The following is an 18486-nucleotide window of genomic DNA, read 5'->3' as shown; positions in this document are numbered from 1 at the left end:
TTACAAAGACAAAATTTGCATCTAATACATAAACAGGAATGAGAGTAGACAGCATAATGAAGCAAAATCTTTTGCCTACACAGACTGCGGCACTATGTAAAAGCTAATCTGTACTGTGCATAGTGCTGACCAGGCTGAAAAGGAAAGGCATTTGTTCATCTGGTAGGGCTCCTCTAGGCAACGTCAGAATTTGTAGATTGTATTTTTGTTAAAGATTTATTGTACTTCATGTGTATTGTTTGTAATGCACACTCAAATGCTAGGGGTCTGGTTTCAACGTGCAGCAAACAATAGGACAAAAAACAGATCATGTGATTAACAAGACCTTATTAATTGTTAACATAAGGAGAGAAAATCAACCATCAGCAGAAATTAATACAGCAAAACAGAAATGTATGTTAATTTAAAAAAGCAGAAAAAGTTGTGTCCATTATGTAGTAAGGTGTCCTAGAGGAGCAGGTTGCAGTGTGGGACGCCGCACAGTGACTTGCCATTGCAGCGGTAGAAAATATATTGCTACAAATGCTTGAAGCTAGATATTCTAATTTATTCACACACGTTGTGACGTAGCTCAGTAGTCTTAGGAAAGATTGTTCCAGAGTTTTGCCTCTCTCACTTTAAATCACTGGCCACCACATTTGGAGACTCGCCATTTTTAGAGGAAATGCTTTATGCCAAAAAAGCACTAAGGGGAGTGACTGACCGGGGAAGGTGGGAGAGGTCTTGCAGGCAATATTCGATATTTCCATGGATTTATTTCTAAATCAAGCAAAGAACTCTGTGTTGGATCTGGTGGTCCGTACTAGACAAGCAGGTGTCAGGAATATGATCACTCCATAAATTATGTTGAATGGCTCTGTTTTCTGTCAACTGCAGTTTCTAGATGTAACTTTGGGAATACTTAAGTATGCAGCAATATAGTATGGTATTGTATAGTCACTTTGTGCCTGTGTTAGTAATTTGTAAATTTTAACATGTGGAAGATTTTTGATAAACCATTTTGGTGAAAAATTGCGGCATTCACAGTGGCCTGCATTGTAGAACAAATGATACCTGGGAGTCAAAAATAACGCCCAGATTTCATGCGATTTCCAATGAGGCATAAGGTTGACTTCACTGGGAGAGTCATCAGATAGTGGCCAGTGTCTAAGTTGTATCAATACTATTGCTCAGATCCTTCATTTCCACTCAATTGAACAACTTTTTTCAGAGTTACTGCATTAGTAAACCAAAAACTGGATGTCAACATCAGAGTCTTATTTGTAATTTGACGGCCACCCCACCCCTTTAAACCATGATCTGTATTTTCTTTTTTCTCTTTAGAAGTCTTTGTCTAAGGGGACATTACTTATTAGACTATGATTCGTTTTGACAGACTTTGTTTGAAAGAATTGGCTGTGCATCTGAGAAACAAAGAAAACTCTTGGACCCCCTGTGTAAGTGTTCACTGTGCACGAAAGCATGGACTAGCTAGAAAAACACTAGGTACAACTAAAGCCCTAAATGAGGCAGACATTTCTGCTCTATTGGAGAGCAGATACGGAGGGTGTTTTACACTTATGCAGTTTTTAGGAAGCTAAAACATCTAACCCCCTCGTCCATACACACACAACTACCCTCCACAACCTTTTATGCATCTCCCTTGAAGCAAATTCCTTGAAAGGTTTGAGACTTTTTCCCATCACACCTAACACAAATAAAACTAAAAAGAAATGTATTTAACATATTTTTTCAAAAACGACATTTTCTGCATTCCGGACAATGGTAAAGGGCGGTTCTTTCATTGGGGCTCCGCATCACCAAGAAACTGAGCCACTAGAGTGGACCTGCAGGAGGGTGCACGGATTTAACTGCAGCTATAGTAATGAATTTAGGCAGCACCCAAGTAGCTTGCTATGTGCCATTTTAGTGAACATCCTCTGTGCATTTCTGTGCACTACTGGGGATGGGAAGCACTGGGATGTTGGTCACACTCACTTATGTACACTTGTATAACTTGGAGGGCAGGGAACTGATGCTACACGTTTCTATTTTCTCTTTAGCTCCCTCTGGCTTTTATAGCTCGTGACAGAAAGAGAGGCCTCCTTTACTGCATCCTGTCTCACTGAGAATTCAACTGACACAACTGTGCAGAGCAGGAAGTGAAATGTACAATTTACAGCTTTACTCTTGGCAGACAGAGGTCGAAGTTAGTGGCATAGGAGCGGCATGAAATGCAATACTTTTTTTAATTTAAGAAAAACATTTCCTCTACTTTGTGTGAAAAGACAACCATCTTGGGACGGTTAATTTAAGTTCTTCAGCCTGAAGTGTCAGGCAGGGAGTCACCTGTACTATTTAACAGAGGGAGAGGCAGACAGCTCAACAAGCCTTCTTTCCAGGGTGCCTGCTTTCCTGAAAGATATGTAAACGCGCGCAACTGGTTAATCTACAAATCTAAAGGGTGCTTGGAAGCCAGTATTTGCGTTAATTGAATGACACGGATTCATTCTTTTTGAGTGGTTTTGCAAGGAAGTTACCAACTGAGCTGTTAAGTGCGTGCTTTTAAGGGACAGTTGTATTTTGTTAGCATCATTTTATTTTAAATCTTTTTGCGCATTTTGTGGCAGTGTATTTATTTTTAATTATTTTGTCAGTTTGAAGTCATTAAATTCATGGACAATACATAAAAAAATGTAACAAAGATAAAAAAAAGTTACAAAAATAAAAACATGATTAAAACATTTGCATTCAATTTTCTATGGTAATTCCTCAAAGCTTTAGATATAAACTAGCAATTTATTCAAACAAGTGGGAAAACAAACAAGGTGGCTAATGCAGATGTTAATATGAAAAGTGCAGATCAATCTTGATGCTGTGCTGTTTTGATCTTCTAAACTAAACCACTTGGAGAAATTTAGACACAGCAAACACAACCCTATGGATTAGTATCTGTTTAACAGATTCTTGATGCTTCCCAAAGGTGCCTAATCACAAAGTGGTTTGATCCACCTTAGGCGTAGTTGTTTGTAGTACACTCTCGAAATTTTCATAACTTGTGTCACATGTAGGGAACGTTCCAAAATCTGTCCTGGGATCTGACCAACTACTCGTAAAGGATGCCAGTGGAAGAGTGACCAGCCTTAATTTTAAGCACAATTTTCTAGAAAGCGAATATTGAAGACGGTCCAAGACAGTCTAAAAATTCCTTGGATTTATAATCAAACTTTATATTTAAAACATAGTTTGTTAAGCTCCCCAGTGAGGAGGAATTCATTCTTTTTTTCTGGTTACAGCACCAAAAACTCTTTTTCACTATCGAAGAGGCATTAGAGGGGGAAGAGTTTTCATTTGACCAAAATGTTCCCAACCCCAAGTTAACTAATGACTTTATCATAGACCTAAACCACAGGATCTTAAATGCTTGTAGTCTACTAATATCATCATGCAGACCAGCTCTAAAATGGTCTAGTCCTTTAGGAGACAAGGCACTAACCCCATATAAAATTGTTTTCAATCTGGTGAACCTGCTTATGGGTTACAGGGCTAAATCTAAGCACAGGGGTAAAAGAGGGGTGCCCTGTGGCAGCCTTAACAACGATCTTATAAAAGTGTTCTATGTGGGTACAAGATCTTAAATTTCACAGTGGCCCCACAAATCAGCTCCATAAATTGCGGCGTTAACGACATGTGCTCTACAGAACTCCAGTGCGGGGAAAACTGGACATCTCATAAACCCCCTGAAGTATGCCCTGTGTTTTAGCAGAAGCTTGCTCTTTACAATTTGCTTACCCCTTCTATCAGAGCCAGACAACCAAATGTCAAGGTAATCGTTGTCCTTCACTCTTTCCAGGACATTGGCACCCAGAATTATTCTACACCTATGAAACCTCTTGGAATTAAATACCATTAAATAGCTTTTTTGAGCATTTATCTTGAGGCCATTTTTGTTACAAAAAAACATATTTCTAAGTCAAAGTCCGAAGACCTTTCTGGATTTTGAAATCAATAGCGTGTCGTCTGTAAAGAGCAACGCTGGGACTTTTAGACCTGCTATTGTGGATGAATCAAGCTCACAATTATTCATGAAATTTATGCAGCCATTTAAAAAGAAGAGAAATAATGTTGCTGCTAACTCAGAACCCTGGCGAACCCTTATTTTGATTTATTTTTCCCTCTTGAGTTGTGTGAATTTAAGCGTCTGATAATGGCTACCATGTCAGATGGAATTTGCAAGTCTAGAAGGACATGTCATAACTTGTCACTTGGGACCATGTCAAACTGCCCCTGCAACTGTTCACAGTCCTCCACCCAATTAATTGAAATACTAAAGTCTGATCAATTCTGCTTATTTTGGATCTAAAAGCAACTTAGAATTGGCTTAATATACAATTTTCTATCATCCAAGCGGTAAGTTTATCTAATATCAGCTTGCAAAATATTTTTTGCAAAGTATTGATTAGGCTGATTGGCCGATAATTGCCTGGTCCACTGCGGAATCCCTTTTTGAAAATGAGAACGATCTCCAAACCTTTCCACGTTTCTGGAATTTAGCCTCCCTGCAAGATTGCATTACATAGGGCATTTATATATGGCACCCATATTTCCAGGTTTGATCGAAAGAGGTCAGCTGGAATCTTATCCAGGGCAGGGGCCTTCCCTGGTTTCTGCGCCTTAAAAGCTGCAACAGTGTCGCGCATGGACATGGTGAGGGTTTGTTCAGTGCTAAGGGTATTTTGAAGCATGAGTTGTGTTGCCAGCCTCTATTGAATAGAGGGCTCCAAAGTGGCACTTGCCAGAATATGTTCGTCTGATTTATTGTTTCCCCTTCTTACCCCCATGCGTGACTAAATGCCAAAATAGCTTGGGGTCCTTATTTTTAGCCGCTTTTACATAGTTGCATTCTCTCAAGTCTTTTTTGCTGCCGATGTGGCTTTCTTGTAGGAAGACCTAGCTTCCTTTATTAAATTTCTTTCACCATACCTATAGGCATTAGCAAGACTCACTTTTTTTAAGGCAGCAATTTGGGTTTAACTGGATTCCGGGTTAGGATGAATTAACACAGAGACCAGATAGGAACCTAATTGGCCTTAATTGTGCAAAGTTCTGAATGATGACAAGGCCAGATTTTTAGAGAAACATGTTAGCATAAGGACAATGGTCCAAGCCGTTGTGCATAGCTATTTTTAGATGCACCAGAGGCTACCATTATTAAAGGTGAAAACCTGGATATCTCAAGCAACTTTTAATTATATGGCTCCCCTCCTGTCCCGGAAATACTTTATCGAAGAACTCCCTCCAGTGGTCAAGCTTGGAGGTTGAGTCCGTCCTGGTGGTATCACCCTACGGGGTGGGGAGAAGTTGACTATGATGAAGCATGCCACATAACGTAGTTGAGGCTTCCTCCACTACCCTTTTCCAAATTGGGATCCCTGTAAGCCTGAATAGGGAAACCAGGGACATATAAATATTGAGAAAAAAGAATTGTACAGCAACAGCACCCTATTGTGTTTAGGGATATCCCAGTATGCATCCTCGTCGCTGGCTAAGTCGCCCCCGACTGCTGAAGGTTTGACGCGGACATTAAAATCTCCACCAACTAAAATTTGCCACAATCTTTACTGCATGAGTTTAACTGACAGTCCAGGTATCTTAAAGTGGGAGATTCTGTAGAGTTGTTAGATGATCTGTTATATACATTAAACAACACAGCTTAACCGCTGAGTAAAAATAACTTTAAGATAAGCACATCCTGACATGAGCTAGGAATTTCCTTTACTGTACAATGGAGAGATGTGTTTGCCATGTGCATAAGTCGCCTGCCGCTCGACCTGCTGAAGAGTTTCTAGCCTCAATTTCAAAACTTCCAAAGGCTGGTCTAAATACACAAGAAGTCATCCAAGCATCTTGTAGCAAGCAAACATTAAAAGCATCAATGAAAAGGCCCCATCGCTATTTGAACATTTAGATTTGAAACCTGCAAAGTACCAAGAGACAACCGAAAACAGTCCTGAGTTGGATAATTCTGGTTTCTTTTGGGCTTCTGGAGGACACTATACAGAACCAAAAGTCAGTGAGTGCTCTTACAAACGGTCAATATGGTGAGATGAAGTAGGAGGGTCATGCTTGTTTAAGGCTGGAGGCTCACTGTTGAAAGCAGAGCTCTCATTCTCAAGTCCAAAGTTTTCATTTGCATGAGAAGCTAATTAAAGGAGACTTGGCTGTTAAAGGCTGGGCTTTTTGAGATGTCGTTCCTTTTGGTGAGAGTCATTGGGAGCTTGATGGCAAATCAATAGAATTAACAATGGTGGCTTCAATGGTCCTCCGGGTTCAAGAGTTACTCTTTTCATTGGGCCTTTTCGAGTAAAAATCCGGTTTGAATTGAATCTCCGGCGTTGGGTCTAAGGCCAAGTGATAGAAGTCCCCTTGCTAAAACAGGGCTGGTGGCAGTCTATTGTATACTGTATGTAATGCAAGTTTAAAATAACTTGTGTATTTATAGTGCTTTCTGTCACAGTCTGAAACCTCATAGGGACTAAAAATACACAACTCACTACTCTCCACTGCATCAACCAAGATTCAGTTCTGTGGCTCTCGGATTACACACACAGACCTCTGCATTAACTAATAGAGGTGTCATAATGTACTAAGGTGCATTTCCCACTGATTACCTTATCTTGTATTTATTTTTCATTGACACTGCACATTATTTTATATGTAGCTACCTGAAGGTAAAAGACAAAAAAATGCTCACAAAATATTTTGCTGTTTTAGCACACCTTTGACCACGTCTCCAAGCTCACTGTCCATGCCCCCATTACATGCAGCATCACAGTTCCCATGTTTTTTTAATGCACTACATGCACTGATGGCAGATTGCATGAAAGGGAACTGAAGGGTTGAGGTTCCCAGGTCTATGGATACATGTATTCTACTACCTTGTATTAGCTTAAACAATGGAATGTGGTGGAAGAAATGCGGAACTGTTCTACAACAAAAAGCCCTGGCACTTCAGGGAAACGGATGCACACGCATGATGGAAAAATGATTAACATTGTGTGCACAAGTTCAGTAGATGCTAACGATTGCAAGATATTTATAGGCAAGAAAAAGTGTTCCACTCATTGTCCTGTCATCAGAGATACCCTGGTTAAAACAACTTCTGGTTTAGTGGCAATGTTTTACCAGGTAAATAAAGGTATATATTTTCATAGTACATAGGCAATCTTGTTAATTCTGTCATAGGGGCCATCGGTGCCGTTCCTTTAACTGGTGTTGTTCTCAGCTCTATTCAAAATCGGAGATGAGATGAGGCAAATATTATATGTAACAAGCTCTTGTTCCAGAAGCAGAATAAGTAACATGAAAAAGCTTCTTTTCTGGCCTTCTACTGTATGCAATTTCACAATCTGGTAATGCCAAAGGTTTGTGCGTTGCATTGGTCACCAAATATGCTGAGGTTTTCTGCTCGAAAGAGTGGAGTTTACAGGCCATGACCAGGGGTCATACCAATTTGTATTGGCCCTGAATCTGAGTGACAGACCTGAGTTGCAGGGGAGAGTAAACAAGGGAGAGGGCCTTTAACATCGATATAACACAAGGCAGAAGTGCTGCAATGCTATTATGCCATTAGATCATTCCGTGCCCTGAAGGTAGAAGGATCAAAGATAATCAGGCAGAATCAGAAAGACAAAGATCAGACTGTTGGAGAAGTTTCCTACCAGACATTTTTGGCCCAGAGCAACTCCAGTGTCTTCAGGAGATCTCTCAGTAGTCCACTCGCTTGCATTCCAATTCAGAGGGTATCTGCCTAGCAGTTTGACTTGACTGTTCCTATTGGAGGAGGATCAGCCCTGATTTGTGGATGTCTGGTTCCTGTCTGAGGTGGCATGAAGGGCAAGAAAGTGTGCCCTGGATTGTAGCCCAGATTACCAGTAGGAAGAATTAGTTCAAGCAATCCACCCATCACTTTTTGTTTTCCTCATTGCAAAACCATAGGTGCCACGGACATGGGTCCTATGCTCACTGTGCCATAGCACGTGAGCTGCACCCTACTGACACGGCCAAAATTAGCCAAAGTAGACCTTGGGTTTGTTGTGTTACCATTTAGAGTCAGCCTGGCCTAGCATTTGAGGAAGGACAAAAGCAGATTTACACAAGGTTGGTTAGGAATGGTGGGCAAAAAATGATGGACTGGATTGAGGACCAAGGTTAGGAAGAGGAGTGAGGAAAAAAAGGAAGGCGATTAGAAGGAGGACAATGTGATGATACATGAAAGGTAGGAGAAGGAGCGGTCCTGGAGAGGGCCGGACTGGCTGTAGGGGGCATCAGGGGTTTCCCAGGGAGGCTGGAAGGGTGGGAGCTGGTTTTTCTAGCAGTGGGAGCTAGTCTTGTTACTGGAGGCAGGTTTTGCAGCAGAGCTGCAATATCGGCCCCAGTAACAAAAGCAGCAGAGTGCTTCACACTTTCACTTCTCTGAGGGTGGTCCGACAAAATTGGCAGGGCTTTGGGTTCCCAGTCCGGTCTTGCTCCTGGATAGAAGGAGTTGGAGCATGGTGTGATGAAATGGAGAGAACAAAGAGGCACAGGCAAACTGGCAGGAAAGGTCAGGGGTAGGGAAGGAATGTAGTGGAGCCCAACAAGAAAGGAGACCAAAGGAAGAAATACAGGCTAGTTTGGGGAAGGGCAATAAGGAGCAGGAGACACACGTAAGAATTAAAGGAGGCTGCTCAAAAGGAAGTAATCATGAGGCGTCTTAGTGATCATCATGAGGGGTTTCCAGCACAGGCCGGGCTCAGTGCTTTCTTTGCTTTCCAGGAAGACTGTGGTTAATAGGATCAGGGCACTTGCAGACTTTTCTTTTCAAAGCTTGCTCTGGAGAAGATGGCCAGATTAGCAGGTCCCAATATTTTCATAGGCCGCCTCTAGTGACCAATTTGGAAAGCAAATTGTAGCGAGTCTGCAGTAAGCACAGGACAGAGCACTGCACTTTTATTTTCAGAAGTGGCATCTGTTGTGGGGAGGATTGGTAACTGTGACTGTGTAGTGTTCTTACTTGAGGCTTCTTTGCCTCCATGTTAAGTTGATGATGATGTCAGCCGCTGTGGGTGTTCTTTTAAAGAATGTGTGGTGAAGAGAATGTTATGCGTTGAAGCTAATGTCAGTTGCACTGGCTTGGCTGGAGGATGAGGTCTTAAGATTACTCTCTACATTAAAGAGCTTCAAATCAAACTACCGTTTCCTGCTTCTTCTATTCATCACCCATACCTCATTTTGGCGACGAGTGGAAACTCTTAAAGAGACCTCAACTCATCTCTTTCTTCGAACTCATGCTGGCACACCGCTTACTACTTACAGCTCTGAAACTACTCAAAACGGCTCGGTCTACACTTCGGTTCCCTGGGATCTTCGTGGGAGCTCATCCGGAGTTTTCTGAGTCGTGACTGGACAAGCGCTGGAAGCGGTGCACCTCCGATGTTTGGTGAGCCTTGTTGAAACGCGCGCTGGAAGCGGTGCACCTCCGATGTTTGGTGACCCTTGTTGAAACGCGCATTTTGGTTCCTCCTCCTGTCTGACGTTGCATTTCAGGGAAGTTTCCTCTCATTGGCTGGTTCGGGGGCCTGTTGTCGTTCCTGTGAGGTGTCTCCCAATTGGACTACTTTGTTTGGTCTTGTCGTTTGGGCCCTCCTGCGCTTGGCAACCCATTTTGATTTGCGTTGCTCTGGCAACGGCCTCGAGCCTCCCGCTACACGTCACACTAGCGGAGACGGAATTGCTTGCTTCCCGGCAACGCTGCTTCATACGAGGAACAAGGCTGTTGCGTAGCAACCCGTTTTGCTTTACGTTGCCCTGACAACAGCCTCGAGTCCTCCGCTACACGTCATACTACCGGAGACGGAACTGCTTGCTTCCCGGCTACGCTACTACACTCGAGGAACATTTTCTGAGGTAAAACTTGATTTTGTGGTTCCTCGCCTCGTGAGTACTTGCCTTCGTGTTCAAGTCTGTTTCTGGATTCTCGCCACACTGACTTTCACTTTCTTTACCGGAGCAACGCTGATCTGCACAGCTTTTATTTATTTTTGCTTCTTTTTGTCACAATTGTTTTTGCAGATCTAAATAATGCTCTAACCTACTTACTGGTTGTTTAGGGTAACCATTTTCTTTTACTGAAAAGTTGGGACAGCTCTTACTGTACCAGGGCGTTGTAGATCGTTATATTGATACTTGCTGGTATATTGTCACGTGTGTAATTTGGGTTCGTAGTCACTTTTCACTTCAGATTATTGCTATTCTGTCGTGTGACATTTTGTATCTTCATTATGCAAAACGTCACCGCACCACCGTTCTTTCTTTCTGCCCCTGAAGACCCTCCCATACCTTGGTTGAAGTGGAAAAAAGTTTTTTCTAATTATGCCAGGGTCTGCGGTACGTCTTTGAGTGCAGAAAGAAAGTCTGCTTTATTCTTACACTGTCTTGGTTCGGAGGGGCAGGAAGTTTTTGAACATCTCCCTGACTTACCGGACAGTGAGGGGAACTCCCTAAATGAATATGAAATCTGCATTAAGAAAATGGACTTACATTACCTACCCAAAATGAGTATGGTTTTGGAACGTTATCACTTTGGTAAGAGACTCCAGAAACATGAAGAAACTGTTGAACAATATGTTACCTCTTTGCGCAAGTTAGCTTCCACTTGTTCTTTTGGGGGGAGCTTAGAAGAAAGACTCAGAGATCAACTCATGCTTGGGTCATCTATTGATAAAGCGAAAGACGCCCTCTGGCAAAAAGACAATCCTTCTCTCGAGGATGTCATCACGACCCTAAAGTTGCATGAACACTCGAAAGCTTGTTCTGAAGCTATACGCAAAGGAGCTGACAATAGTAAGAGTACTGATGCTGAAGTTAAGGAAATAAAAACAGATGTATCTACAGGGTCTGACAAAGTTTCCAAGGGGTCCACACAAAGTACGTCTACCTCTTCCAAAAGTGTGCGTCCTACCTCAAACGCAAGATATTCCTCAGTGAAATGTTTTCGTTGTGGGAACATAGGACATTTGGCTAATTTCAAAGACTGCCCTGGGTGGAAAGCAATTTGCTCTGTTTGTAAAAGGAAAGGTCATTTTTCAAAATGTTGTAGATCCAATAAGAATCAAAAAAGTGTGAGGGAGGTAGATCTCTACGAACAAGATGGTGAAGAAGTGATTGTGTCTCAGATTTGCTGCCAAGTGAAAGATGGTCCTATGGAAGATGTCTTGGTCAATGATAAGTGTGTTAAGATGTTGTTCGACTCTGGGGCCAAGATCACTTTAATTCCCAAAGAGTTTTATGAAAAACATCTTCTCACAAAAGTGAAGTTATTTAAACCAGACATTATCCCAAGGGGTTACGGTGGACAAATAATAAATCTGTTAGGATACTTTGAAGGTATGATTGATTATAAAGGCAGGGTCACTGCAGGCAAGATATATGTCTCCATGAAGGGAGACTCTTTGATAAGTTGGTCTCATCAAAGGGATCTTGGTGTTTATTTAGATCCTAACGAAACGCCTTCAGTGTGTCTGAGGGATCTTCCGACCATAGCCTCCATCTCTGACCGCAACAATTGGATCAATAAGTTTCCAAAAGTTTTTGATAAAAAACTTGGATGTTTAAAAAAGTACCAACATCTAATTAAGTTAAAAGATAGTTCGGTCCCAGTAGTAGCTAAAGTCAGGAATGTTCCTCTGTTGGTCAGAGACAAAATGAAAGATGAGTTAAACAAGCTACTAGTTAATGGCGTCATCAAGGAAGTAGAAGCCACGGAGTGGGTTTCTCCGGTTGTTATGGCTCGAAAATCCAATGGTGAGGCCAGGCTGTGCATTGACTTGAGGGAACTGAACAAGGCTGTGGTGGTGGATCACTATCCTCTCCCGAACATAACAGAAATGTTGTCGTCTTTAGGTAGTGCCACGCATTTTTCAACTTTAGACTTGTCTTCCGCCTACCATCAGGTCAGGTTACACCCTTCCTGCCAAGAATTGACTACCTTCATAACACCCTTTGGAACCTTTAAATTTCTTAGGATGCCGTTTGGTCTGATATCAGCTGCATCGGTATTCCAAAGAGTCATGGAGAATATACTAAACGGGATTGATGGAGTCAAAGTCTACCAAGATGATGTTCTTGTGTATGGTTGTAGCTTGCGTGAGCATGATGAGAGAATGGGTCTTATACTTTCCAGATTCCAAGATCATGGCCTTACTCTTAGATTGGACAAATGTAAGTTTGATGTAAAAGAGATTGAATATCTGGGTCATTCAATCTCTGGCTCGGGGATCAAACCAAAGCCTTCTTTGGTTGAAACCATCTCCAATCTCAATTATCCGGTGAGCAAAGATGAACTTACAAAATTTTTGGGTATGGCAGAATTCTACAATAAATTTGTTCCTGGTTTCGCTAAAAAGACTGAAAATTTAAGATCTTTATTAAAAAAGGGGAGCGAGTTTGTTTGGGATAAATCGTGTAGTGATGAATTTGATTTAATCAAGGACTGTTTAAACAAAGCACCCAATCTCTCTAGTTTTGATCCCAAGAAAAAATCCTTTGTCATGACTGATGCTAGTGGCAAAGGCTTAGGGGCTGTATTATTGCAACCAGGGGATAGTGCAGATAATACCATTTTGTTCATCTCACGACCTCTTAGGGGGGCTGAATGCAATTACTCAGTCGTGGAAAAGGAAGCTTTGGCTGTATATTGGGCCATTCGCAAGCTCAAGAAGTTTTTGTGGGGTAAAGCTTTCTCAGTGATTTCTGATCATAAACCCTTGAAGGAGGTATTTGGGAATAAAGGGATTGATCGGGTGTCACATAGGATCAGGAGATGGGTGGTTGCTTTGCAAGACTTCGAGTTTTCTGTCTCTTATTTGCCGGGCGCTAGTAACATTCTAGCAGACTGTTTGTCGAGACTCGGTGGTTTATCTGCCCCGGAGGGTGAAGAGGATAATTACTTTCTTGGAGAGGATTTTGGAGAAGACATACAAGTGTGCTTGGTTACTCAAGGTGTGGTCACTGAAGAGGAATGGTGTGTGGCTCTGTCTGATGATTCTGTTTTACAACAGGTTGTTTCCTATATTCGTGATGGATGGTGTGAGAAACGGTTGTGTGATGAGGAGGTTAAAGGGTTTTGGTCTATCAAGGAAGAATTATCTGTTTCCAGTGGTCTTCTTTTTAGAGGAAGCAGATTGATTGTTCCTTTGGCTTTGCGTAAAAAACTTGTGGATAATGCACATGCAAGTCACATGGGCATTGCAAAAACCAAAGAGAGACTTAGAGAAAACTATTGGTGGCCTGCGATGGATACTTTCGTGGAAAGATTGGTGCGTGATTGTCCGCAGTGTGCCAGTAGTGATAAAGTTTTAAAATGTAGGACTCAACCGATGCTAGTAAGGAAGCAGGCCTCTGGTCCCTGGGTTGATATTGCTGTTGACATTTTAGGCCCTGTTAAGGTTAAGTCACAAGATCGGTATGTTCTAGTTTGTTTGGACATGTTTTCCAGGTGGCCATCTATCAAGATTGTGAATTGTGTTGACTCCTCATCGGTTATCAACTTTTTGGATGATTTGTTTGCGAATGAAGGGTTGCCAAATTCAGTGCTGACTGATAATGGGGTACAATTTGTCTCCAGAGTGGTTGAAGAATTTTTGAGTGAGAGAGGTATCACCCATAAGCGGGCGTCTCTTTATCATCCGGAATGCAATGGGGTGGTTGAGAGGTTTGTGAGGGTGTTGAAAGAGGCCATGCAATTGGCCTTGACTTCTAATTACAACTGGGAAGAAGCCATCAAGAAGAAGGTGTTTGAATATAGGTTCACCCCACATTCCTCTACGGGTGTTACTCCTTTCACTTTGTTCAAAGGAAGGGTTGCAGGCACTCAAGTAAATCCTCTTTGGGTGTCCTCCAAGAGGTTAGAAGTGGGTGGTGTAACTGGTGAAGGTGTTGATTGGAAGAACCGTGAGTTAAATAAAATGTTGAAGAGAAAAGACATTTTTGATGCGAGAAAGGCTGTCAAAAGAACTGTTATTCAAGTGGGTGACATGGTAAGGATAAAACTCCCTGAAAGAAGGTTTGGTGTATCCAAGTTTAGTCAACCTATCAGAGTTGTCAAGCTTCTGGGCAACGCAGTGAGAACGCAGGATCATAGGGTCTGGAACCTCAATAGAATTGTGAGGTGTCCTTCTATGTGTGGCCAGGATGTTACTTCTGGGAACCAAGATAACTTCTCACAATCAGAAGGTATGAGACCAGTCAGAGTGAAGAAAGTTCCCCTTCGACTACAGGATTAATCTTATGGGGTTCTCTCTTTTTCTTGTATGTTGTTTTTTTTTTGTTTTTTCTTTGTTTTTTAGTTTGATGGATGTAAAGGGGAAGGTGATGTAGTGTTCTTACTTGAGGCTTCTTTGCCTCCATGTTAAGTTGATGATGATGTCAGCCGCTGTGGGTGTTCTTTTAAAGAATGTGTGGTGAAGAGAATGTTATGCGTTGAAGCTAATGTCAGTTGCACTGGCTTGGCTGGAGGATGAGGTCTTAAGATTACTCTCTACATTAAGGAGCTTCAAATCAAACTACCGTTTCCTGCTTCTTCTATTCATCACCCATACCTCAGACTGCCTCCTGAGGCTGTGTATGATAAGGAGACAAGGTCATGGCTGCCTGTGGTAATACATACCGAGAAAGAATGTGTTGCTCTCTACTGTATATCAAGTTTCCTTCGAAGTTCAATTCTGCTGAAATGTTATTTCTACCCACTCCTGAACTTGGCAGAAATGAACTTCAGCTTCATTGACTGTGTCTTAAGCTATGGAAGAATCTAAATGCATCATTGCCAGTTCGTTTACAGTGGTTGACTTGAGGGTGTACACTGCACAATTACCCATCTCAAACAAATATTAGTATTTACAAAAAGAAATGTATATACTGATAAGAGTCACATAAATGTCGCCTACCTCTCTTTAGTGTCAGAAGGAATTCCTGCATATTAAAGTAATAAATAATCTAACATCTCTACATTCTGGACCTCGGCAAAACTCTGAAATGTTGTTAAATTTGGAATCAAACCTGTATGGGATTGGATGCCCGTTACTTGACTGTGCCCCAGATGAATTACAATTCTCGACCAGGTGTTGAGTTAATGTACAGATACTGAGATCAATAGCAGAGAAGATCCTTTGGCCCCTGTAGAATTTGTCTTTTCTGCATTTAGAGAAATTACCTGTTGCAACATCAGCCACAGGACTGAAAGAAGTTGGTGTCAATGCAGATTGCTGACAAGAACAAATTGTAGCAAAATGTGGCAACCCGAAATCTGGTACAGAAGAACAGATGGTGACCAAGGAGAACTGTAATCTTTTGAAATGGAATGAACTGACCTAAATCAGACGGTGTTATTTGAGCATTAACACTGCTAAATTAGTTTTACTCATTAGACAAATTAGCTCTTGTGCACAAGCAGACGAGCGCATACAATGTGCCTGCTAAATCAGGGCTAAATCATTGAGTGCAAAAACTGCTTAGATAGATAAACCATTTTTAAAACACCCTTATGAGCAATCTCTGTCAAAATACTGGAAACCAAGCGTATATCAAATGCACTTGCACTGGTTCCTTTTGGCTACAACACAAACCAAACTTTCCAACGTTTTTATTTTTATGATGCTAAATCTAGGCCCATGTGTGCCGAGTAAGAAAAAAAACTTCCATGATGACAGATATTGCTGAAAATGGACCCTATCATAGCAATCTATTCTCAATATGATCACAAAAGTTTTCAGATGCTGAGTTCTCCTTTCGTAAGCTAAGCATATATATTATCTACTGGCGGTCGCCAGTAGATAGTTATAGTTAGGACCATGTTTCCATAGGAAATCTCAAAATTCTATTTTGAATAACTTTGGTGCCGGTTGACGAATCCTCGTGAAATTTTCAAAACTAATGGGGCGCTACGCTACGCTCCTACCCTGAAAGTCTCGAGGTGATTCGTCAAGCGGGGGCTGAGAAAAAAGGGGGGTCCCAAAACGCGTTTTCCCCATGCATTTTTCCATAGGACCTTTAGACACAGCTACAGCCCGAACGGCTGAACAGAATTACTTGTAATTTGGCAGAGACGTAGCCATGAGGTCAAGGAAGTGCCTTTTGTAGGTCTGGTGTAAATCTGTTCAGTAGTTTCTGAGAAAATAGCATTTAAATCAATATATATATCTGTAAGCGCGCTCTGTGCGCTTACGGTAAGCTTACCGTACGCGTACGGTGACGTGCGCGAGCGCGATTCTGATTGGTTGTTAGATCAAAGTAAACATTCGAATCGGTCGAAACCAGGAAGTATCGGCCGCCATTTTCTGTCTCTCGCACTGATAAACAAAGGTTGATAACATGAAAAGGGGGCAACGAAGAGAGTTGCAGACCCCCTAGCGTTCGTCAGGGGGTTCACGAAGGACCAAAAAATATGAAAAATAAATTAATTTTTTTTTTTTTTAAATCGCGTACGGTAAGCTTACCGTACGCGTACGGTAAAAAAAAATAAAAAAATAAAAAAGAATTAACAATCACATTTAATATATAAATCTAAGGACCCCCAAGGGAGAAAAAAACAATTGATATTTTGTAAAAAATGGCGTGGCGTGCACGGTACGAAATGCGCAAGGTGGGCGCTCGGTGCGCGAAGTGCACCGAGTGCCCACAGCGCGCGCACGGTGCGCGAAGCGCACCGTGCGCGGAAAAATTAACAATAAATAGATAACAGCATTTAAAAAAACGTACAAATTCACTGAAAAAACCATAGGTTTCACACACGTTATAGTTAGGAATTAGCATTTAAAAAACCTTGGAAATTCACTTAAAAAACCATAGGTTTCACACAAGTTATAGTTAGCTGTACATTTCACTCGTAAAAAACCAATGAAATTCCACGTTATAGTTAAATCAGGTAACTATAACTTGCGCGACCGCAATGCACAATGTGTCATTTCAGATGTCATCAGTGATGTCATGAGTGATGTCACTGACCATGTCATGAGTGATGTAATATGTGACAACATCAGCAGTGGATTGTCTTTCTGATTGCAGTGGATTGTCTTTCTGATTGCATCCTCTACAACAAGCAGTCATTTTAGGTCTAGACACCCATGCCGTCTCGATCACACCACATCATATTTCGGCTCTAATAGCACCAGCTTCAACCTAGAGACTATTCTCCAACTCAAGATGCTTTAACAAGGATCTTCAGTTAAGTCCATGTAAGTATGTGGAGACTTTATCTGACACAGCCAGTGAAACATAACCCTTGTTCCCATAATGCCACTGGGGGTTTTCCTGAATATTTTGGTATTCCCTATACTTTAAGGTCCCTTACTCTAGGGCTTGAACCTTTGATGCTACTACTTGGTCAACCTCAATCTTATCCCATTGTTTCTACCTCAATCTGCAATATTTTAGTGAGAACTATTTTAATAATCTTACTATTTTAGGAATAACTATTGTCTGGTCTTGATGTTCTTTCATTCTTAAGTGTTGAATTGTGCTTGTTGTTTTGTAAATCCAAAGCACCTATGCAGTATTAGGCCTTGACATTGGCCATGCTACCAAAGAGAGAATTGCCTAGCTATATAAAATCAGAACCCAATTAAACAAACCATTACCAAACAAAATGTTGGTATCAGTTGAAGCAGTATGAAAGGGTTAGGTTTGATGATTTGTGCGGCTGGCTTTATTACTACTCACTCCCTCCACAAAGTGTAGGGGAAAATAAATAAATGATGCTGCCTCTCCAATGTGCAAACAAATGGAAGTGGGTATCATTTAGAAGAACTTCTCTGCTTCTTTTAAATGCAGACTGGAAGACTGAGGAACTATTTGCCTCTTTAGATATAGGATCCTCGCAGCCTTAAAGTCAAGGTTTAAAAGAAAAAGGCTTCAGGGTCCAGCTATTACTGCTCATTTAAACAGATGCATATTCATGAGAAGTGAGGAAGTGGAACAGTGAACTGAAGAAATGTACAGATGGTGTCATACATCATTACAGGATGTGGCTACTTTAGGAAAGTATTTAAAACATACTGTTCGCCAAAAACAATTAACATAACTCAAGTTATCTAAACAATATACAAAACAAACCATAGCATTTTATACATAATGTAAATGGAAAAGGTTCTGAAGGAATGAACAAACACTACTGATAAGAATTTAGGCTAAACACAAAACAATGACTGGCAATGGCAGAAGGTGTGCTGTGCGAGAATAGACGAGTAGAAACGTGTAAGTAAAGCAGATAAGATGATCAGTATGGCATACTTTGAATATATTTGCAAATTTAAGTCATTTAGAAGGTCCATTCCTTAAGTGTACAAATGACCTTACACAGTATTTCTAACTAATGGTGGATCTTTGTTAATTTAACTAAACCAACACTTAAGAGATAGAAACCACCTTATAAAAATGATTGGCAAATATATACGTTAAGTACCTCAATGACTG

The 18486-nt window shown here is 41.3% G+C and overlaps 1 protein-coding gene across 6 annotated transcripts in view; it reads right to left on the bottom strand.

Moving 5' to 3' along the window:
• NBEA (neurobeachin) overlaps positions 1–18486 on the bottom strand; it is a 1788010-nt gene that overhangs the window by 1241514 nt on the left and 528010 nt on the right. The window lies entirely within an intron of this gene.

The sequence above is a fragment of the Triturus cristatus genome, chromosome 8, assembly GCF_964204655.1.
Source record: "Triturus cristatus chromosome 8, aTriCri1.1, whole genome shotgun sequence".
Lineage (NCBI taxonomy): Eukaryota > Metazoa > Chordata > Amphibia > Caudata > Salamandridae > Triturus > Triturus cristatus.
Note: the sequence above shows the minus strand (reverse complement) of the source record. Positions and strands in the feature narration are given on the sequence as shown.